Below are 9168 nucleotides of genomic sequence, written 5' to 3'. Positions count from 1 at the left end.
CATCCTTCTCTTTTCCAGAGGATAAAGGAATGAACACCAGACCTGGTATTCTTGCTCCTAGTCCTGATATCAGCATGGCCCTGCGACCTGCATCTCCTCAGGGCTCAGTTTACTTCTCTGTAAAATGGGGGCAAAAATACTTGCACTGACAACAATAACACTGCCTCCCTCATGACTGTGGATCGTGGCAGCTCGTAGGCACAGTGGATAGAGGGCTGGATTTGTAGTCAGGAAGAACTCAGTTCAAATCTTGCCTCACACTGAATAACTTTGTGACCTTGGGCAGATGAATTCACTTTTCTGGGCCTCGGTTTCCTTATCTGTAAAGTGGGGATAATGAGAGCACCCATTTCTCAGGGTGGTTGTAATGATCCTGAGGTACCACGTGTAAAACACTTTGCAAACATTAAGGCAATTTAAATGCTAGATATTATAATTATTGTTGTTACTATTATTGTCATACTTTGGAGGGATATTGAAAAGTGAGATAAGGAGCTTTGGAAATAAGTTCAATACAAGCATCAGCTATTTCCTGGGAATTCCAGGGTCTTCAGAGGGCAAGTGCAGGTTCAATAACATTTACTCACCTGACTGATCCCTCCGTCTCTCATCCTGTCTTATACCATTGCCCTCCTCTATTCCCACCATCCCCCAATCACCCTGCTATTACTTCTCTCTCTCTTGCTCTCTCTCTCTCCCCTCTCTTCTCTCTCTCTTTCCTCTCTTCTATCCCTCTGTCCTCTCTCTGTCTCTCTCTGTCCCTCCTCTCTGTCTCTGTCTTTCTCTGTCTCTCCTCTATGTCTCTGCTCTCTTCTCTCTCTCTCTGTCTCCCTCTGTCTCTCTCTGTCTCTCTGTCTCTCTCTCTCTGTCTCTCTGTCTCTCTCTCTCTCTCTCTGTCTCTCTCTCTCTCTCCCCACATTACACCATCACACCCTTTTGCAGGCAAGGATACCAATCCTTGTCACTTCTTCCATTTACTGGATTTTGACCTTGGATGAGCCTATAGGCTGCAATTTGTTCATTATAAGAGGAAGGAGTTAGACTGAGGCCCGTCTAGGGTCCCTTTTGGCTCTACATCTATGAGCTTCTCTGTACTCCTTTACCTCTTGGGCTCATGAAAGATTCATTTCAAGGTTTAGAATTTAGCGTTAGGACCTTGGAGATCAAGGGGCCCACAGGTTCTTGACCCATTAAATTTCAAAGGGTTCATGAACTTGGATGGGAAAAAAAAACACATCTTTGTTTTCACTAACCTCTAACTAAAATTTCATATTTCCTTCAGTTATTAGTGTGGGCCTCAAACATTATTCTGACAAGTGGCCCAGACTACCCAAGGGGACAGATACAAAAATTTAAGTCTCTTAGCTAGTTCAAATTCCGCATCTTGCAGCTGAGGAAACTGAGGCCCAAGGATGCATAATTAGTAAGCATGGCCAGGATTCAAATCTATCTCGGATTCCAAATCTGGTGATCTTTTGGGGGAGGGCAGAGTCAAGATGGCAGAGTTAAAGCAGGAATTTGCTTGAGCTCATCCCCCAATCACCTCCAAATACCAAATCTGGTGATCTTCCCACTAGACCATGAGTAACAGGCACTGAAAGCATTCAGAACCCAAGAAGGGAATCCTAGGATCTCAACTGAGGAACCTTCATCTCCTAGAAGAAGTGGGACAGGAAGAAGTATCCTCACTTATCCTGGTAAGAAAAGGGAGGTGGCTCCTTTAAAAAAAAGAAAAGCATTGTAGATAGAGCTCAGACCATCACAAGCAATCAGTGACTCCTCCTGGGAGGACCTGTGACTGGTTTTTGTGAGTGTGTTGACTAGGGATGCCTCTGGTTTTTCCTAATCTCCTCCAAATGTTCTTCTGATTACTCTGCCTGACAGCAAGATAGGGGCCCTGGAAGGAGCTTCATTGCCTCTGGGTAGATCAGATTGGGAGGCAGCGACTGTGAAGAGGTCTGTCATCCTTCTTCCACTGTGGGAGAAGCAAAATCTCCCATGGGATATGAGTCACCTCTCCCTTCTGCTTTATTCTTGCTGCCAAGACTGCTTTCATTTGATCTGGTGATGTTCAAACTGTGCCTGGAGGCCAAGTAGAACCCTTCCTACCTCTGAGACCAAGAACCACAGGTTATGGAACCAAGGGGGAGAGCTGCGAGGAACCTTGGAACGTGGAATGTCCAAGTGGAAAGAGAGCTTAGAATTCAAAACATCTAGACTGGGGAGAAATCTTCGAACACAGAACACAGAGAGTCAGAGGCAGAAGGGAACTCAGGACATTGAATGTCAGCACAGGAGAGGACCTTAGAATATAAAGCATAGAATGTCAGATCTGAAAGAGAATGGAAAAACATAGAACTTGAAAGTAGGAAGAGATTTTAGAATGTAAAAGAGTGTTAGAGCTGGAATGGAGATTATAGCATAGAATATTGGCTCTAAAAAGAACCACAGAGCTCAGGGAAAGCACAGTGAATGCCTGAGTAAGGAGTCTTGGTCCAAGGCAAACTCACACTCCATGTCCACAAGTGGGCTGTGAATTCCGTGAAAGCCAATTCTGGCAGAGTGGGAAAAGTGGATCTTGGCACAGGAATATCTGGGCTTACAGCCCAGCTCCACAATTCAATTGCCAGGTGACTTCGAGCAAGGCCTTTTCCACCCTGAACCTTTATTTCCTCATCTGTCAAATGGGGCTAATAATTCTTGCACTCTTTAAGTCAACAGATTGTGGTGAGGAAAGCTTTAAACCTTAGCTCCCTTGAGAAGCAGGCAGTATTATTCTAGGGGCCCGACAGTTATAACCCTGCAAACTTGAAGAATCATAGATGGAGAGCCGGAAAGGGCCTCAGAGACCACCCTAGTCCAATGCCCTTTATTTACAGATGAGCCCAGAGAAGTAAAGCAATTTGTCAGGGGATCACACAGGAGGCTCCTGATTCCAGGGCCAAAGCACTCTCCCCTATATCAGGAAACCTGAAGAACTGGATTGCCCCAATGGCAATCAGCCCTTCTCTACATAGTGTAATTGCTAACAATAAATATTATTGTTGTTCAGTCATCATTCATTCATGTCCAGCTCTTCATGAGGGTTTTGGGGTTTTCTTAGCAAAGATACTGGAATGGTTTTAGCCATTTCCTTCTCTAGCTCATTTACAGATGAGGAAACAGAGGCAAACAAGGTTAAGGGACTTGCCCAGGGTCACACAACTAAAGTGTCTGACATCAGATTTGAATTCAGGAAGATGAGTCTTACTGACTCCCAGCCTGGCTCTCTATACATTGCACCATTTACCTAACCTTAATAATAGTTATTACTACTACTACTACTACTACTACTACTACTACTACTACTGCTGCTGCTGCTGCTGCTGCTGCTGCTACTACTACTACTACTACTACTACTACTACTACTACTACTACTACTATACTACTACCACTACCACTACTACTACTAGCTAATATTCAAACATCATTTTTTTTGCTTTTTTTTTTTGGAGAGAGGAAGGCTGGGCAATTGGGGTTAAGTGACTTGCCCAAGGTCACACAGCTAGTAAGTGTTAAGGGTCTGAGGCTGGATTTGAACTCAGGTCCCCCTGGACATCCTATTCACTGTGCCACCTAGCCTCCCCCTCACTATGCCACCTAGCCACCCCCATTCAAACATCATTTTAAGATTTGCCAAGCTTTCTTCAAATATTATCTCCTTAGATCTTCCTGTGAGGTAGGTACCATTAATCCCCATTAATCCAAATGAGGAAACTGAGGCTTCAACAGGCTCAGTGACTTACTCAGGATTACACAGTTAGTGTCTCAGGGAGGATTAGAATTCAGGTCTTCCTGACTCAGGTCCAACTTGAGCTAACTGCTTTTGGGATTTAACCCAGATCTCTGAATTCTTTGTTCAACACGCACAGAACCACAAAATGTTAGAGCTGGAATTTCATCCCCAGCAAGGCCCTCCATAAGCACCGATTCCCAGAGGTGGATTGCCCATTCTTCAGGTCCAACATTATTTGAGCAGGGAAGGTAACAACTTCAAATCCATTTCCCAGCACATTTGTCTTACTGCCTTGAGGCAGCTAAACAGGGCCCTTAAATCTCGACCTGCTCCTCATTCCCCCTAGTCCTTGACAATAGATTTGCCTGGTGTGGATGAGAAGTTGAAACAGGAGGGAGCACGCCACCTGGAAATAATCTTTCCTCAAGCTCGCTACTTAAAAGTGAAAGCCATGCTTTTGATAGTCACCAAATGGCCTTTTTTCTCTCTGCCTCTTTTTTAATTGGGGGAGGAGGGGTGAAGGGTAGAGAAAGGTAAAGACAATGGAGGAGGAGCTAGGCAGATCATCTCAAACACAATCCCAGCAGAGGTCCACTAAGGACACAGCCACGCCTCTAGGACCTACCCTCCCGCCTTTTCCTGACTGCTCTCACGGATTCCTAATTGGTCTACCTTTCTCTCCCCTCTCCAGCCCATCTCCCCATCTGGTTTTCCCCAACATTGAAATCTAACCATGTTACACACCTACTCAATAAACTCCACTGTCTTCCTAATACAGCTAAGATCAAATAGGGACTCCTTTATTTGGCACTGAAAACTAGGGCAATATTGGCCCCAGATTAGGGAAGAAAGAAAATGAGAAGCTGATGAGTGTGAACCTTCGGGCTGAGTTTGCAGGTTGTTGGGGTTTTTTTTTTCTTTTTAAATGGAGTAAAGATGCTCTGTCACCCCTCCCCCGATACCGCCTTGGGTAATATACCTGCAATTTGAGTAAGCTGCCACCAGGTGGGGCTCATGTATGAGGCCTACCCCCTCTATCTGTACAGTCAGATTTTCATGGGAATAGTCAGTTGAGTCAAAGATAAGAGTCGAAGGACAGGGGGAAAAATGAGCCAGAAGGCCCGGGTTCAAAACTCATTTCTGATACTTCATTTGTGATTTTAGGCTTACACTCCCTGGGCCTCAGTTTCCTCATCTGTAAAATGGGGAGGCTGTACTTGTTGGCCTTTTCTAGCACTAATTCTGATCCAACAAACATGAGTGTGACTTACTTCAATGCTTTAAGGATCTTTGTTTACCGCGCATATATCTTCTTTGTATATAGTTGTTTGCAAAGTACCTCCCCCATTAGACTGTGAGCTCCTGGAGAAAAGGGATTATTTTTTGCATCCAGGTGGTTCAGTGCTGGGCTCAGAGGCAGGAAGACTGGAGTTCAACTCCACCCTCCACTGTGTGACCCTAGGCATGTCACTTAAGCTCTGGTTGTCTCAGTTTTCTAAACTGTAAAATGGGGAATAACGAAAGCCATTTTGGGCTGCCATATTTTAGGCAGAATATGGACATGCCAGGGATGCCCAGAGGAAGGTAAGTAAAATAGTAAGGAAGCTGAAGGCCATGTCTTACAGGTATCCTTGGAAGGAACTAGACACTAGAGAAGATTTAATGGGTGAAGGTGGGTTACTGTGAGGATAAAATGAGATAATATTTGTAAAAAAAAAAAATGCTTAGCACAGTGCCTGCCGCAGAAGAGATGTAAATAAACGCTTATTCCCCTTCCCTATTATGATTATATGATTCTTCAGGACTCAGGTCATATGTTACCTCCTCCATGAAGCCTTCATTCTGTCTTGTCCTCCTTCAATCTGGAAATTATATTTCTTTTCTTATGCCTCCTACAGCATTTATGTCACTGCCCTTGAGGCTTTACTTTGTATTGTAATTATTTGACAGATCAATAAAGCATTTATTAATCTCCTTTTAAGTACCAGGTACTGTGCTAGGCATTGGACATATAAAGATGAAGCTGCATGCCCTCAACAAGCTTCTCTTTGGTCGTAGATAGCATCACTGTCCCAAAGTCATGGTTTTTGAGAATGAAGGACAAATAATAACAAGGACTAAGAGGAAGCTTTGAGATCATCTAGTCAATTACATGAAGAAATTGAATCTGGGGGCAGGGAATTCATTTGCCCAAGGTTACATAGGTTGTAAGTAGCAGTGTCAGCATTTGAATCCAGGTCTTTTGACTTCAAATCCTTTGTTCTTTCTTCAGTCGGCAGACAAAAAGGACGCACCATCCCGTGTCACTCTGAGAGATGACTCCTCTGTCTCTGGACAAGAGTGTCGTCTCCTTGTTGATCAGCATTTAGAACCATAGGTGGGACGACCCATTCAGTCAACGGGACTCTAAAGAAACAAGAATACATCCCCTCCCTCATCCAGCACAGACTGACCAGTAGCTCTCCCTGAATTTCAAGCAGCATCCACTTGGTGGTGCTACAGCAATGTTTGAGTCAATCTTCATTTGAAAAGAATCTGAGAGTTTTAGTGGTCCACAAGTTCAATAGGAATCCATGGTATGACATGTCACACACACACACACACACACACACCCTGCAAAAAACTAAAGTGTGACTATACCCTTAAGTTGTATTAAGTGAGGAGATGTTCACAATGTAGGAGGACATATTGTATTCTCTGCCTCTGGAGATCACATCTAGAATACTTGTGTTCAGCTCAGGGCACCATATTTGGACAAGCCAGAGGAGGACAGGCAAAATGATGAAGAGAATGGAAGCCATATTTTACATTCATGGAAGAGACTGGGACTATTTATCTGTGAGAAGAAAAGACAAGAGAGGGGAGTGGAGGGGGGGCTGGCAAAAATCACTGTCTTCAAGTTTCTAATGGATTGTCACATGGAAAAAGTGGGATGGGCAACTTTGGGAGGTAGTGAGCTCCCCTTCACTTGAGGTATTCAAGCAGAATCACTTGTTGGCTATGTTGTAAAGAGAATTCTAACTCAGATGCAGGTCGATTTAGTTGACCTCTGAGGTGCCTTCTCACTCTGAGACTCTGGGATTGTTTATGCTTATCCTTCCATTAAATTACATGCCATGAAGATGGCAAGGACTACTTCTCAGGAAGACTTATAAGCTTCATTACTGATAGAAGTTGGGTCTTGGATTTATTCTTGCAGGTTTATACTCAATCTGGGTAGCATCTGGCTGAGAGCTGGGAATTTATCAGGAATAAACATCCTCTGTTCTCTTATTACTGAACATAATTAAATTAACTTTTATGGTGATGGAGCAAACTGAGTTAATGAAGATATTTTTCCCTTTAGACAAAGAGGCAACTCTTTCCATCTCCTCCACCAGGATCATCTCCATCTTCAGATCAACTGTACACCAGCTGATCCCTTTTTATTGTAACTTCAGGCTAAAGAGTAAACTCCAGGAAGACAGAGCTCTGCCCTGAATAAATCTTGATTGAATGGAAAGAACAAGATTTAAAGAAATACAAAACCTTGGAACACTTAACTAAGCTCACTAAGCTTCAAATCATAGCCTAATCTAATCTTGGCTTTTCCTCAAAGTTGATCTAGATTCCTCACCCTGAACATTTCTTGAAGTAATCTGTAGCTCCAAAACATTCAGGGTCAAAACTCCTAAGCCTTTCCCTTACTAAGGCCCCCCTAGGAAAAAAAAAAAACATTAGCCAAGACATCACTCAGTTCTTCTCCCAGAGGTCTTTAGGCTGACTTGCCTGCATTCTCAATGAATTATCTGAGCATTTAGAAATCTTGTGTCTTTTCTGTAACCATAATAGTTTAATAATAGAAATCATAATAGCTTATACTTGTTTTTATGATAACCCTATGATTTTCAAAGTGCTTTCCTCACATCAACCCCATGAGGTAAAGACTTCAAGTATTATTGTGTGTGTATTGTAGATGCAGAAATTAAGGCTGGAGGTGGGGGAGGCAGGAAGGAGAGAAAATAAACTTTTGTTTATTCTTTTTGGAGGGGCAATTGGGGTTAAGTGACTTGCCCAAAGTCACACAGTGAATAAATGGTAAGTGTCTGAGGCTAGATTTGAACTCAGGCCCTCCTGACTCCAGGGCTGGCGCTCTATTTACTGCACCACCTAGCTGCCTCTAAACTTTTGTTTATTGAAAAAATACAATTAAATTTGAACAAAAAATCACGAAAGCTTCAGCAGAAACTGAAAGCTTCAGTGGCAGCACTAGGTCTTGAACGTCTTCTCACTCTAGAAGCCAAGGCCTGCAAGGGCACCCCAGTATAACTTTCCTGATGACCTTTTAGAATCACAAAACTAGAAGCAACCATGTGAGCCCAATCCTTTCATTTAACAGGTGAGGAAACTAAGGTCCAGAAACAGAAAGTGATTTGACCATGGTCACATAGGTTGCTATTCATCTGGGTCTGATTCTTCATGACCCCATTTGCTAGGGGATTTTTGTTGTTGTTGTTCAGCAAAGAGACTAAAGTGGTTTGCCATTTCCTTTTCCAGCTCACTTTACAGATGAGGAAATTGAGGCAAAGTGGGTAAAGTGACTTTCCCAGGGTCACAAAGCTAGTAAGATTTGAACTCAGATCTTCCTGACTCTAGACCTGACACTTTATTCATTAGGTCATCCAGAACTCAGACTATCCTGACTGAGAGTCCCAACCCTTTCCTCCCCACCCCATTCCATTTCACTACTATTCTCTCTCAATTCTCTCCGTTTTTCTGAGACAATATGAAATTTTCCAAATATCCCATTCTCCAACCTCTAATTCCAACAATGAAAGGAAATGTAGAATTAATCAAGTTGTCAGGGAAAATTAACACCCCTTCCCCCCTCCATGTTTGAGTTTCAACTAAACATACTTAAAGATAGATGGCTGGGATGGAGGATGGACGATCACACTAGAGAGATCTGAGATACTCATGATTCATGCACAGAATGTCCACACAGGTTGTGTCCAGCACCCAAAGGAGCCCCTTTTAGGGGTCCAGCAGCCTCCCATGGACCTGGCGCCCCAATCAGCAGGTTGCTTTGGCTCTCCCATGTGTAGCCCATGATGTTTGCTGGCCCCCACAGAAGCTCCAACAGAAGCCAAACTAAGGCCAGTGATGGCTTCATAAAACATCGAGATCAATTTACCCAGGCTACTTAGCCAAATTAATTCCAGCACCCAGGAGCCATTAAGGAGTGACTGGAACAGATAAAGGTCGAGTTACCCTTAGCCTCTGTTTTTCAATAAATATTCCACTGGGCTTTCTGGTGTGTCAGTTTGGAACTCCAGCAAATTAACTTTTCTTTCTCTCTCTCTCTCGCTCTCTCGCTCTCTCTCTCTCTCTCTCTCTCTCTCTCTCTCTCTCTC

The sequence above is a fragment of the Petaurus breviceps genome, unplaced genomic scaffold (genome assembly GCF_028583685.1).
Source record: "Petaurus breviceps papuanus isolate PSGF00001 unplaced genomic scaffold, PetGlider_PUasm1.0 188, whole genome shotgun sequence".
NCBI lineage: Eukaryota > Metazoa > Chordata > Mammalia > Diprotodontia > Petauridae > Petaurus > Petaurus breviceps.
This window is presented reverse-complemented; position numbering follows the sequence as displayed.